General features: G+C 40.1%; 1 protein-coding gene across 2 annotated transcripts in view; it reads right to left on the bottom strand.

Annotated features, from left to right (window-relative positions):
* The window catches only part of LOC148364101 (sodium- and chloride-dependent GABA transporter 2-like), a 38,002-nt gene extending 37,943 nt beyond the window's left edge, over positions 1-59 (bottom strand). For both annotated transcript variants that reach the window (XM_088338166.1, XM_088338167.1), the window contains exon 1: positions 26-59. The gene's annotated coding sequence lies outside the window, so the exon portion shown is untranslated. The remainder of the gene's footprint in view (positions 1-25) is intronic.
* Between the last annotated feature and the right edge of the window lie 15,152 nt (positions 60-15,211).

Here is a 15,211-nt window from a genome sequence, read left to right as displayed (position 1 = left end):
CACAATGTATCGGCGAAACGAGTACCTGAAAAGGGAGCTCACCACGTCGGCTGTCCGTACAAGGCGTGGGGAGCTTCATTCATCCCGAGGTGGACCTCGTCAGAGACAGAGCAGGTGGCGCTGTGATAAGGGCAAGACCCGGGGCGAGAAAGAGAGATAGAGAGAGAAAGAGAGAGAGAGAGAGAGAGTGAGAGAGAGAGAGAGCCCAGGGGACGACTAGCGGGGGAGGAGGCTAAGATGGGATGGGGGCTTTTAATGGTTGTGAGACTGCTAAAGAAGGCGGGATCCATTCAACGAGGCGGCATGGTAACACTGACCAGAGTTGCTGAATTTGGGAGTTTAATCCATCGGCAGGGATGGGCACGTTCAGTGGCGGTTCAGCACTTTACGCCATGGGCGAGACCCCCTCTAAGCGCCTCCACCCCCCAGGCCCCTTTCCCCACCTTAAATTGCCAAGACACATATTCAACACGAATTAAAGAGCTAGCTATATTTTTCAATTGCACAATTGCCTAAATAAGAATATAAATACACTATATACATAAAAGTGGCGAATATTTAAATGATAATAACAAATGCACTATATACATAAGAATGGCAAACATTTATCATAAATGCCTAAATAATAAATACAAATACTGTATACTACATTCATAAAAACGTCTAACGTTTATCAAAAATGCTTGAATAATAAATACAAATACACTACATACATATAAATGGCAAATATTTATCGAAAATTGTGAAGAGAATAAAAATATACAATAATAAAATAAACTCATTATTATACAGCAAATCACACAATCACACACATTTGAAAACGCTCTAAGGGAAAGGGAGTTGTATAAAGAAAATAAAACACTCAGATCAAGTCATATTTATTTTTATAGCCCTTTATCACAAGGAGTCTCAAAGGGCTGCTCGGACCACAGATTATTGCAAACTCCAGACTATTATTACACCATCCCCTGATCTACAACCTTCATGAGGGCAACGAAAAACTCAAAACCTCAACATAAAAAAGATGGATATCACTCAACTTCCTGCGCCTCAACCCTGAAAACACTGAAATGTTAATTATTGGTCAATTTCAATGTCGTGACTTGCTGTCAAAATCTGCTTTGAATATTGACAAATGTAATATCACCCAGAGTGACTCAGTCAAAAATCTGGTGTCATATTTGACCCCAATCTGTCCTTCCAAACACACGTTAAGAATATTACTGGAACAGCTTTTTTCCATCTTCGCAACATTGCTAAAATTCGTCCTATGCTGTCCCAATCTGATGCAGAGATAATAATTCATGCGTTTTTTACCTTCCGTCTTGATTACTGTAATGCAGTGTTTTTCAACCAGTGTGCCGGGGCACACTAGTGTACCGTGACACCTTGTCTAGTGTGGTGCTGGAATTTTCTCAATTTTATCTTTCCGAAAAATCAGACCGTTATTCAGTATTTTTGCTATCTTCAGACGAGGAACTGTAATAGTCATCCATATTAGTAGGTGGCAGTAGATTTTTATATACTTTTTATATACTAATTATCTGCTCATGAGGTTGCACACTACATTTAATAACTTAATTTGTTTAACAAAACGGTTCGAGATTGCACTGTAAAAAATAAAAACATAAATAAAGCACATAATTCTTTTTCATTTTAACTATTATTTTCTTCTTTTTATATACTAATTACCTACTTATGAGGTAGTACAGTGAAATGTTTATAAATAATTATAAATAAAAGTGTACCTTGGTTCAAAAGGGGTTGAAAAACACTGCTGTAATGTCCTACTCTCCAGTCTCCCGAAATCCAAAATCCAGCTGGTAAAAAATGCTCTAGTGCGGCTTTTAACTAAGACAAGAAAGTTTGATTACATTTCACCGATTTAAGCTAACCTGCATTGGCGTTACCTGCATCGAGAGCGTTCTCCATTCGGGCCCCGGTGCTGTGGAATGCTCTGCTCACTGAGATTCGATCTGTAACCTCAGTGGAACTGTAAAAATCTATGCTTAAAGCACTCTTCTATTCTATTGCTTATGAATTACCTATATTTCTTGTTGATGATATCTTTGTTGTAATTGTTATTACAACATCCATTGCAGCCTGGTCATCCTGGAAGGAGGATTACCTCATGTGTGGTCCCTTCTCAAGGTTTCTTTATTTACCTCATGTTTAAGTTTTGAGTTTTTCCTTGCCCTCATGTAGGTTTTAGATCTAATAGGACAACAAAAAAGGACAGCAAAGTTACACACTGCATTAAGAGATATGCATCCAGAGGAGTACATGAGTCTAGAAGAGAAAAGAGCCGTCTCGAAAACGAGTTTTCTTGTGGATCAAATTCCATTCATAAAGGATAGTGTCATTAGAATAAGATAATTCTCTCTTGATCTGGAGGTTAAGAATCCCATCATTCTCCCAAAGAAGAGCCATCTCATCAAACTGACAATAAAGCATTATTACGAAAAAGAAAATTACCAAGGACGACAATACCCTGAAGGAGCTATTAGAGACGCTGGACTGTGGATCATCTCCAGGAAAAGATTGGTTGTCTCCGTCATTCATAACTAAATTATTTGCCAGAAGATGGTAAAGATGGTAGAACAAAAGATTGCACATCCTCTGCCCGAGCGCTTCAGCACTTTCCCGCGGTTCACATACGTAGGATTGGATGTTTTCAGCCCATGGCCAGTGGTAACCAGACGCACCAGAGAAGGTGCTGCTCAAAGCAAACGGTGGGCCATGCTTTTCACATGTATGACTACCAGAGGGGTGCACATTGAAGTCATGGAATATACATGGACACTGCTAGTTGCATAAATGGCTTGCGAAAATCTTTCACTGTGAGAGGACCAGCAAAGCAGATGAGATGTGATTGAGGGACTAACTTCATTGGGGCGAGCCAAGAACTGGGCATGGGACACAAAAACAAGCATCCAACCCAAATTCTGAAATGCTTGCATGACAACAGCTGTACATGGGAATTAAACTTGCCACATGCATCACACATGAGAGGTGCATGGGAGCGCATTGTTGCCATCTTTTGCAAGATTTTTGATTCCATGTTGCTGCAGAATAAACACACTCTTACTCACAACGTTCTTAGCACTTTGATGGCAGAAGTGTCAGCAGGCAACACAAGGCCATTAGTTCTGGCGTCCCCCAATGCTGCTTCCCCTTTCCTGCTGAATCCAGCTATGTTGCCAAGCAAAATCCGGGACTGCTCCGATCATCTATGTCACAAAGATGGATCTTTTCAGGAGTCAATAAAAGCAAGTAGATGCACTGGCAAACTTGTTCTGGTCCCTTTACAGAACGGAAATCCTCAGCACACTCCAACCAAGACGCAAGTGGCAAGAAGAAAAACGGAACCTCCAGGATGGGGACATCATGTTACTGAAAGAGAGTTGCCTTGAAATGAGTGGCCTGTCAGAGTTCTTACCTCAACTTTTCTAAGTAGCGATGGGAAGGTCCGGAAGATAAAAGTGAGGATAACGTCTCAAGGAATAGCGAAGGCATTCCTTAGACCAATTTCCAAAGTCGTCCTACTTCTTCAAAAGGATGATTAGAATTTTATAAGTGACTCTTTAAGTTAGTATCTGAAAATGTTCTGCTCCCTATAATATCTGTTTTGTAGTCGATGTAATTTAGATAGTAGTGTGACGTTTTGTAAGACTTTCATATTTTGCACCGGGAAGAAGAACAAATCAGGAAGTAATTCGGTGTCTGTTGAAGTTTTACGTGTGCTGCATCAATATATCTTTCAATTGTTTGAAGCCGTCAGAAAGCAATGACTGTAAGTTTATTTTCGTAGTAAATCGAAAAGTTCACCCCAATAATATGTTATGTTTGTTAGCCTGGAGAAAAAAGCCATATCTGTCATAGTTTTCTATGTTAGCTTAAATATACTGTACGACTGAATTACTTTGTCTGTTTACATTTAGGTTAATGTCAAACACTGTAAATGTACCTTTGTTTTATTTACAATTTCACTATCTGTCATTTGTTAAGAATTATATTTTGCGAAATCATTAAAGGGTCAAGTACGCTCGTTCCCTGGCTCATGAAGAGAGTTTCCCTTTCTGTTTATCTGTGTTCAATACTTCAGAAAGTTAAACACATAGAGGAAACAGTACACAGTACATCTCAATGATTTTCTGTCACGCCCCCCTCAAAGGAAAAAATTCTCTCGCGCGAATTGATTAAGTAATATTGGTGGGGACAAAACAAAGATGGCTCGATATTAATGATAACACGTCACATCCGTTCGTCCCAAATCTACGCCTGTAGGCACACTTTTGCAGAAGTAAAACTCAAGAATCGTATCAGGGTGATCGATTGTAATGTCTTTAAGTGTCAGCTTAATTTATTTAGCTTTGTGTTGTCCACTGCCAACATTTTTAACCAAGCAAAGACACTGGTCTTTGCTCATCTACCTTCAAGGTCGCTGCGAAGTGTGACAAAAGGGGACGATTGTTTTGTTTCTTTATCCCATCTCTCTTTGTGTGTCTGCATCCGTGTTAAATATAATTTTCATGGGGTCACTTGAGGGTCTGCTACACTTTGTGTCTGCACTTCATACTCATTGCTTATACTCTGTGATTAATGCACTGCGTGGAGGCTAATGTATACAAAACCATCTGCCACTGAGAACACCACTGCCCCCTATTGTAGTGCAGCTAAATTGCACTTTATTCTGGGAAAGTTACAAAAAAATGTTACCCGAAGTCAAACGTGCCCGCACCCCCACTTGACGGAGCCTCACTCTTCCCCAGGGGAAACCGCCCCATTATTTTAGAACCACTGAGTTAAGCGAAATCGATTCATGGTGCCCCATACAGTGGTCATTTTGTAAAGTACCACTAACAAGTAACAGTTGACAACATGTCAAATGTCAGTTTCAGTACCCAAAATTATATTATGTCATGACATGAAAATCCTCATTCTAAACAGTTGGGACTGACAACTATCAACTCCTGTTCATTATTTTTAAAAAGCAAATATTTAAGCTTGAAGTCAACTCAAAGTGCTCTCGAGCTTGTGAAGGGGAAAGGGAACTGTTGCTTGTGTGGGTTGTTTGTTTAACGGGTAATTCAGAGAGATAAAACTAACAAACTTCCTACTGCAATGCAGTTAACAGATAAGATAACGGTTAGAACTGCTCCTACTTACTCTGCTGCTCTCTGCAGGTCAGTTTTGGTACTTGAAGATTTGGGTATTTTAAGCACGTAAAGGCACCAACAGGGAGTCAGTGTCTAAGTTTAAAACCCATGTAAAAATTTTCGTCAATATGGAAACAATTTAATGTGTCTTAATATAGTTATACAATTATTCCAAAACATTTCAATTCATAAAATGGTAAATTGCTTTTCAAGTCACCGAAGCGCTGTATCCAATGTGCTTCCCACACACACACACACACACACACACACACACACACACACACACACACACACACACACACACACACACACACACACACACACACACACACATGATGGCAGAAATAGGGGTAGGGGCAGAGGTGGGTAAAGGAGCCAAAAATGTTACTCAAGTTAAAGTACTGTTACTTCAGAATAATATTACTCAAGCAAAAGTAAAATTAGTCATCTAAATCCTTACTTGAGTAAAAGTAAAAATGTACTTGGTGAAAAAGTTACTTTCTGTAGCAACGTCGTAGTTATTGATTTTTAAAAAAAATAAAACAACCAATCAGATCATCAAATTATCAAAGTCCATCAAATCAATAAAAAAGTACATTTATTTCAAAAGTACATTAATCATTGTAAATTAAAGTGATTTAATAAACAATAAAATGAATATAGTATAAATAAAATAAATAAATTAAGCACATAAAGCTAAATTTATATGCACTGCGCATACAGCACAGTAAAAAGATGTCCTATTTCCATATTCAATGTAAAAATACTTTTTAAAACAGTAAGCTTGAATCAAAGACGCTGGTCGGTTGAGGATAATAACAATACATTTTACTTCAAAGCTGCTTTCAGGACACCCAAGTTCGCTGTACATGGAATATCAAACGAGAATAAAACAAGCGAGTAATAAATACTAAATAAAACCAGAGTAAAGTTAAAATTAGAATCATGGAAACTGACGAGTGCATGTTTCCTCAAGTTCGATGTTGAATTCTTGAATGCAGACATCTCCGTTTGTATAGGCAAACAAATGAGACAATGCATATTGTAGCTGGTGTTTCGCACCCCTTTTAAGGGGAACATGCTTTTGATGGGAGTCCAGGGGTGCTCTTCCTTTTCTGTGTTTCCATAGTCAGTATTGGTAAGCGACATTTTATATCTCTTCATCCGTAAACAAAATTCCCCTTCTGAAGTTGAATACGAGGCTGCTACGTTTGATTGGTTAAACATGGTAGAGCCTGCCAGAGGTCTCCGACAAAATAAATGCGCCACAGCGGAGACAGACAGACACCTACTTACGTGGAGGGGATTTATTATTATTACTTCTATATTGCCACATGTAGCGGAGTAAAAGTACCCTTTTTTCTTCACAAATTTACTCAAGTTAAAGTAAAAGCATAATGATTTAAAAATACTACCTACCTACCTACCTACCTACCTACCTACCTACCTACCTACCTACCTACCTACCTACCTACCTACCTACCTACCTACCTACCTACCTACCTACCTACCTACCTACCTATCTATCTATCTATCTATCTATCTATCTATCTATCTATCTATCTATCTATCTATCTATCTATCTATCTATCTATCTATCTATCTATCTATCTATCTATCTATCTATCTATCTATCTATCTATCTATCTATCTATCTATCTATCTATCTATCTATCTATCTATCTATCTATCTATCCATCCATCCATCCATCCATCCATCCATCCATCCATCTATCTATCTATCTATCTATCTATCTATCTATCTATCTATCTATCTATCTATCTATCTATCTATCTATCTATCTATCTATCTATCTATCTATCTATCTATCTATCTATCTATCTATCTATCTATCTATCTATCTATCTATCTATCTATCTATCCACCGAACCAAAATCCATGCACCCACCTACCTACCTACCTACCTACCTACCTACCTACCTACCTACCTACCTACCTACCTACCTACCTACCTACCTACCTACCTACCTACCTACCTACCTACCTACCTACCTACCTACCTACCTACCTATCTATCTATCTTTCTACCTACCCTGGTCATATCCCTTAAGAGGGGTTCCGACAGCAAGACCAACACATACAAAAATAAAGAAATTAAAAAAAAAAAGTACATTTGACCATTTCTAATTATTTGATCTTATAACTTAATTATAAATTGAATTAAACTATTTCAACAAACAAAAAATGATTTGTTATTACCTGTTTCAATAACTCTTTGTAAAAAAAACCCACATGTATCATATTTCTGAAGTAGTATCAAATTTAAATGCTTTATTTAAATGTCGAATCATCTTCTTTTTTTAATCTCTTTGTCGTTTTTTAACAGGGTTACACCAAACTCCTAATCTATGAAACAAATGGAGTCTATTCAAACACACGGACTGAGGGGACACCAGCGGAGGCTGCACCTCAAGACCAGCAGAGGAAGCTGTGATTCAGGAAATTAGAATACCTCTGCTTGCACGGGAAAGATGGTCGGCTTCGGAAATATCTGGAGATTCCCATACTGCTGTTACAAAAATGGAGGTGGTGAATAAGCACTGAAGCTAGATTGAAGATAAATATGTATGAATTTCTGCAGCTACAAATTCATTTTTGAGTTTGTAAAGGAGCATTGACTACAATAATTTGAAATTACAATTTATATACAGTGAAGAGGTCAGCACGGCGCCGCAGTGGTTAGCGCTTGTGCGGCACAGTTCATGTCATGGGAACCTGTCGTGGGTTCAAATCCAGCTCCAGACTTCCTGTGCGGAATTTGTATGTTCTCACCGTGCTTGCGTGGGTTTCCTCCGGGCACTCCGGTTTCCTCCCACGTTCCAAAAACATGCATTTCAGGTGAATTAGCCGGTCCAAATTGTCCCTTGGTGTGAATGAGCGAATGAGTTGTTTGTCCCTGTGTGCGCTTCGATTGGCTGGCAACCAGTTCAGGGTGTCCCCTGCCCACAAGAAAATAAGTATTTGAACACCCAGCTATTTTGCTATTTCTCCCACTTAGAAATCATGGAAGGGTCTGAAATTGTCATCATAGGTGCATGTCCATTGTGAGAGATAAACTAAAAAGATGTCAGAACCCGAACAGACAGTGGGCCCAGATGTGTAACGTTTTCACAAGCTTTATTTTATGGGAATGGGGCAGTCATGCACGGGAACACAAACGCCAGGGATTCGGCGATCGGTGGGCAGAAGAGATCGAAACCGGACAGGACAGACAGGATCGATACCAGATACAGGATACATGAGTAGATACCGGACAGGACGGGACAAATGGGATCGATACTGGACACACGAGCAAGATACCGGACAGGACGGGACAGAGCGGATCGATACCGGATAATGGATACACGATCAAGATACCGGACAGGACGGGACAAACGGGATCGATATTGGATACTGGAGACTGGAGCAAGATACCGGACAGGACAAGACAGGCGGGATCGATACCGGATAATGGATACACGAGCAAGATACCAGACAGGACGGGACAGATAGGATCGATACAGGATACTGGAGACTGGAGCAAGATACCGGACAGGACAAGACAGGCGGGATCGATACTGTATACTGGATACATGAGCAGGATACTGGACAGAGTCAAAAAACAAGTCTTGCAAGTGCAGAGGTTCGTTGACACTGACAAGGAGTGAATGAGAGCACTGAACCGTGACAAAAGAAAAATCCAGAAATCACAAAGATTTTTTTAACCATTCATTTGTGTGCTATAGCTCTAAATAAGTATGTAAATACCTGAGAAAATGAATGTCAATATTAGGTACAGTAGCCTTTGCTATTACAGAGGTCAAACGTTTCATGTAGTTTTTCATCAGGTTTGCACACACTGCCGGAGGGATCTTGGCCCACTCCCCCACACAGATCTTCTCTAGATCAATCAGGTTTGAGCTCCCTCCAAAGTTTTTCGATTGGGTTTAGGTCTGGAGACTGGCTGGGCCATGCTAGAACCTTGATATGTTTCTTACGGAGCCACTCCTTGGTTTTCCTGGCTGTGAGCTTCGGGTCTTTGTCGTGCTGGAAGACCCAGCCACAACCCATCTCCAATGCTCTGACTGAGAGAAGGAAGTTGTTCCCCAAATTCTCACAATACACAGCCTTAGTCATCCTCTCTTTAATGCGGTGCACTCCTGTCCCATGTGCAGAAAAACACCCCCAAAGCATGATGCTACCACCCCTTCACCCCTTGCTTCAAGGTATGGATGGTGTTGTTGGGTTGGGACACAAAAGTGTGTCGTTGGCCTGTTTAGTAGGTCGCAAGTCTTTGCCTTGACCTTATGACTGGACACCGGTTTTATCCCTTTGTGATTGTATCCTTCCATTGGCAGTCTCAGCTCTCAGCAGAAAATTGTTTTCAAACTGTTTGAGGGAATCCAATCAAAACAATGTTAATCAGTGACTAAAGAGAAACCATGCGGATATCTACATAGACCAGTGTTTTTAAACGTTTTTTGAGCCAGGGCACGCGTCTGTCCAATTTTCAAAAAATTAAATTCTGCCACCAGTTTCCAAGTTTGTTTGTTTTGAAACTGAAATTATTACGTTGCCTTTATTGACCGTGTAACGTTTTTCTTATCATTTGCAATCATGTAATAATACTGGTAACACCGGTTATTCATATTGGTTAACAATTTGCCGCAATTTTGGGTGAAACTACATTTGAACCAGTTTTTCAAGTTTTACTATATTTCATCTTGTTTTTTTTTTTTTTTTTTTTTTTTTTTACGAAAATAATCAAAAGAAAAAATGAGCAAAACTTATCTGCTAAAAATGTACGAGGTTTTACCTTTTTTAAAATTGAGAACAATGATAAAGTGAATACAATTATACACAAGCGTTTTACTTTACTTATCTATATTTTGTTATTCTTTGAAGTGCAGCTATATTAAACAAAATACGTTTTCTGTATCAACATCATTGGAAGAAAAGGAAATCTACTGAATGGGATGCTTTTTGCAAAGATTAAAATGGGCTATTTTCTGCTGCACACTGTACAAGGTCTAAAAGTACACTAGCATGCACCGGATAAAAACACCGACACAGACTAATGGCCAAAGAGAAGAATACCTAGAGAAGAAATGACACGACAGGACATTGTTAGTCTTCTTAAGTTCTTAATAGACGTGGATGCTCAATAAACAAAATATTTGTAAAGGAATTGAAAAAACGAAATACATCTTTGTTATTTGTCACATAAAATAAACTGTGCAAAAATGGCGACACCGAAAAACATAGACTATTTTTGCCATTAAAAATTGGCACAGAAGTGTGTCGCGAAAATGGGTGGTAAATAAATTATTCTAATAAACAATTTATTGACCAATTGAATTAAAAAGACATGTTTATTCTTTTTAAAACTTGTCTTGCCTTTTTGGAGCACCACATAACATCTGGTTTTTAGATCATTATGTCAGGAAAACGGATGAAAAACCTTGTTTAGTTATTCTGAAGGGTGGCTACACAGACTTTAGGTGAATCTTTTAACCTTTTTGATCAAGACACACACACTCTTGGATTTATAGACTTTTCTTTTACTAATGACCTACTGAAGAAGCTTGAATAGAACACAAAACACTAATAATAAAATAAAATAAAGACAACTAAAAGTTGAGAACTTAATCTGGCACCATTTGGATGGACAACAACATTGGCATGATTATTACTTTATTTTATTTTGATTGAGTTCCCCATTTTACGTCACACCAATACCAATACCTAGCAACAACAAGATGTGCTGCAAAGTTCTGATGAAAATGACGACCCCGTCTTTATGTCCTCGGCTGTTGAGCGATAATGAATCCTGGTAGGCTTGAGAGCTGGTTGGGACAAGGACCGCAGGATGCATAGTGTTGAAGGAGAGGTTGACTCCTGGTGGCTTGAGGCTCGGTAGCCTAGACGGTAGGGTGCCTGCTCCGAGACTGGGAGGTCGCTGGTTCAAGCCTCGGTCGGGTCATACCTAAGACTTACAACATTGGTACTCATTGCCTCCCTGCTTAGCGCTCGGCATTAAGGGCTGGAATTGGGGGGTTTGGTCACCTAATGACTCCCAACACAGCTGCATCTGCTCGCTGAAGTTGAACTGTACGGGTCAGGTGTATCGACATTTCGTTTGTGTGCATGGTTACAAAGAATGACAATAAAAGTAAATTCTATTCTAGGTAAATTCTATTTTCTGAGGTCACTGGCTTTGTCCCAATGGTTTGTCCCATAGCTTAATCAAGCTTGGCTGCCAACCCGCTGGCTGCCTGTTGAGCTGAGACCTAGCCAGGACCGGCCATGGCCTTGGTCTATCTTTTTTCTGTTAGAACATCCCTCTTGCCTTGTGGCTGGCCAAAATCAGACTGCCCTTGCGAGGTGAGACTTGTACCAGTTCTTGGTTCCGGTTTCCTGGGAGGGGTGGACCCCCTGTGGTGCAGTTGTCATAGTGACCTTTGATGCGAACATGCAGCCATAGCCCTGGACCCCCACCTAACATTTCAGCAGTATCAGTCAGATAACATATCTATGTGATAGACTTTAAACACAGTACTCACCTCACAAGTTTTTACATTGGTTGATCATTTTCCGACATTGCAAAACTAGATCCTGATCAATTTAAGGGGCGTCAGTGGCTCAGGAGGTAGAGCGCTCGTCTTGAGATCGCAGTTCGAATCCCGGCTCCTCCGTGTTACATGTCGAAGTGTTCTTGGGTAAGACACTGAACCCCTAATGCCCCCAATAAGCAGGCTAACGCTTACATGGCCGCTATTGGGAAATGTGAAGCACACTGTAAAGCGCTTTGGGAAGTCTTGACTTGTAAAGCGCTATATAAATGCAGATCATTTAATTGTATTCATTCAAATTTGAAAACTAAATAGTGTTGCTGGAAAACCAATATCATTTCGTAGTCATGTCGTCAATGACAGTGAAACCCGTAAATAGATAATGTTCAGTAAACACTTGCCATCTTTTCGAACACTTATATCGCTAATATCGGTTTTCATGTACAAACAATAATATTTCAAAAACAGCCACGTACAATGGGTGATCATGCCCCTTGCCATAAAGCCAGGCAACGAAACATAGCGAAATTGGCTACACAGCTGGTTTTTGACGTTCAGCAGACACAAACAAATATTGTCCCGACTGTGCTAATTTGCTTTCTCAAAACAGTTTGGCAGACAGACTCTCCGCTGACACAGGGTGGTGGCTGAAAGGTGCCTAGCGCGCATGGACTTAAGACTGATTGCGATTTCCTACGGGGAGTACTAACAATTTTCGTTTTGATTTAGTCTTACTTGACTCTTTCATTGCTTTATGACATGTTTTTTAGCCGGCCGTGTTTTTCTTTGGTAGCTTCTGAGCATGGGGTTTGTTGACTATGGTAATCATGCACTGTATGTGTGCATGCCAACCCTCATTATATGTCATGGGTAGAAGTTCTGTTTGCAGTACAAACAAAATTTGATTAGATTAGCCCACGGTAGGACCTTTAGGCAAGGGAAAATGTTTCGAATATAACAGGTAAACGCACCAAGCCATTGCACCTCCCTTGCAGTTGTCCTTTACAGCTTTCTTCTGCCTGGTGCAGTGTTTGGCGCTTTACTAAAAAACTGTAATTCCTTACAGTTACTAGTTTTAGTTACAAATTACCGTAAATACTCGCATTGAAGCCAACCGTCTAAAAATGCTTTAAAATTGAAGAAATATAATTACATGTGTACACCAATCTGCGGAAGCAGTGAACCCTTTTTCTATTTCTTGGCTTGTGCAATCGTGAGAGCTTGAAAGCAAACACTTTGCCAAGACACTCCATATCCATTTTGAGTATAGGATTTTATTTTAGTGGTTTGAATTTGGGAGGCATAGCGGGAGGGTGATTAGGGCCCACGGTGCAGAGGTTCAAATTCAGGTCCAGCTACCGCAGCCTCCCCATACGGAGTTTGCATTTTCTCCCCGTGTCTGCGTGGGTTTCCTCCAGGCTCCGGTTTCCTCCCACTTTTCAAAATTATGCATGTCAGGTTAATCGGCCGGTCCGAATTGTCCCTAGGTGTGAATGAGCAAGTGAGTTGTCTGTCTCTGTGTGCTTTGCGACTGGCTGGCAACCAGTTCAGGGTGTCCCCTGCCCACGGCCAAAGAATAGATGGTATGGGCTGCAGCACGCCCGCGACCCTATTGATGATAAGCGGTGCAGATAATGGATGGTTTGAATTAGGCTTAGATGCGAGTAAATATAGTGTATGGAGAATATCTGCATGAGTATAAATTCAGAGTCCTCGTACTCTGTGTTTGCCACCATAACTGTATTTAGTTACACCAACCAGATTGAACGCATGAGATATTAAACACAAGATGTGCTTCGAGAGGTCCTCCTCCCTGGTAAAAAGTGGCCGAAAAAAAAGTGATCCAACAATTTTCTCAACCGCATCAAGCTTTTTTATTCCACTTTCGTTTCAAAAGAAATGGCTCGCCTCTTCTTTACACTTTACACCAACCATATTGAACGCATGAGATATTAAACACAAATGTCAATGTTCTTAGCGCTCTGGAGACACAGTATATAATGTTTACACATGAACTAGGAAGAGGAAGCCGGACTACTTCATCGAATTGGATACTGGATGACCTCGCACAGCGCCACACGCCAGTAGCAGCGAAAAATGGCCCTACAGTAATGTCCTGTACTCGGAAAAAGGTGCACACAATAAAAAAAATCTAACTTGCAGCAATGTCCGGATATTTTTCGAAGTCCTGATTTTTTTTTTTTGTATCTACCATTTTACGTAAGTTGAATGGTCGTAAGTAGGGGAGTGTCTGCATATTTCAACAGAAAAGTTGAAAATTCCATGCATTCCTTGGCACGCCCATGTGAGGAGCCGGCACACCAGCTTGCGGAAAAACATGGGCCGAGAGAAGAAAGCGAGAGAACGAGAGAGGAGGCTTGACAGAGACTCGAGCGACACTAATTCGGCTGATTCGGCCATATTCGATGGAGTTCACTTAGGTAAATTGTTTAAGAAATTAAAGCTGCCCCCGTGTGGAAATGCCGGTCTCTTGTCCATCTTTTCCATCAAGAAACAAGCATGCATTGTTGGGTGAATGTAGGTTGTGTTTGGTTAATGGAGTCAGATAACTAATTTGAACAATTTGGTAAATTGTACATTTCTAATATTTAATTCCTAACAGTACTAATATCGATTCCCAGGTTTTGTATGTTTATCGTGTTTCCAGGACCACAAAACTGATTCGTTGTAATTCCCCGTTTGGTGCCATGTCTCTTGTCTAGTAAATATTTGATGCAGACATATTGGAGCACTTGGAACTGGTTTTCAGGTAGAACCAATTATGAATTCCGGTTCACACATTAAATTATAGTAATAAGTTGGGATAATGTGTTTTGGCAAGGAGGGGGTAGGCTTATCCACAGTTAAATGTTAGATGAGGCAGGACTGAATTTACTGCTCTCATTCTTCAAGCTGCTTAAATCCAAACCAAAACTATTCGGAGCTTAAAAAGGTGAGCTAATAATATTTTTGTACTTTTCCAATGTAGCAGTATATAGTAGTGTACTGTAATAAAGTAAAGAAAGAGTAAAGAGTAAACTTAAGATCTGAAATTATGCACTCTTTTAGGCTTATTACCTATTTGTATAGATTCCAGTTGTAGTTTTGGGGAATCTATTGTGATATTGAAATGACAATATCAGTTTCACTGACGGACTGACCAGGAGTGACTGGAATACTGGGTATATATAGGAGGGGAATCAATTAGGCAACAAGCAGCAGCTGGCGCCAAACGAGCGGGCACAGGTGAGGGCAATGAGTAATCATGACGTGGTGGGCCGTTCTAAAGTGACTGTAAGCCTCCGAAAAGGGATTCCCCTATCAGCCATAGCAAGACAATTTGATCTGAGTCAGTGATTTCATGAGTATTTAATCTTTAAAAAATACAAACGCATTCAATTTGCCCAAAAAGGCTGATCTACCACAGAAGACAAATGCAAGAGAGGGCAGGGATGTCGAATTTTTGGACTTCGCTACAA

The sequence above is a fragment of the Urocampus carinirostris genome, chromosome 6 (genome assembly GCF_059441175.1).
Source record: "Urocampus carinirostris isolate Australia breed hairy pipefish chromosome 6, RoL_Ucar_1.0, whole genome shotgun sequence".
Lineage (NCBI taxonomy): Eukaryota > Metazoa > Chordata > Actinopteri > Syngnathiformes > Syngnathidae > Urocampus > Urocampus carinirostris.
This window is presented reverse-complemented; position numbering and strand designations above follow the sequence as displayed.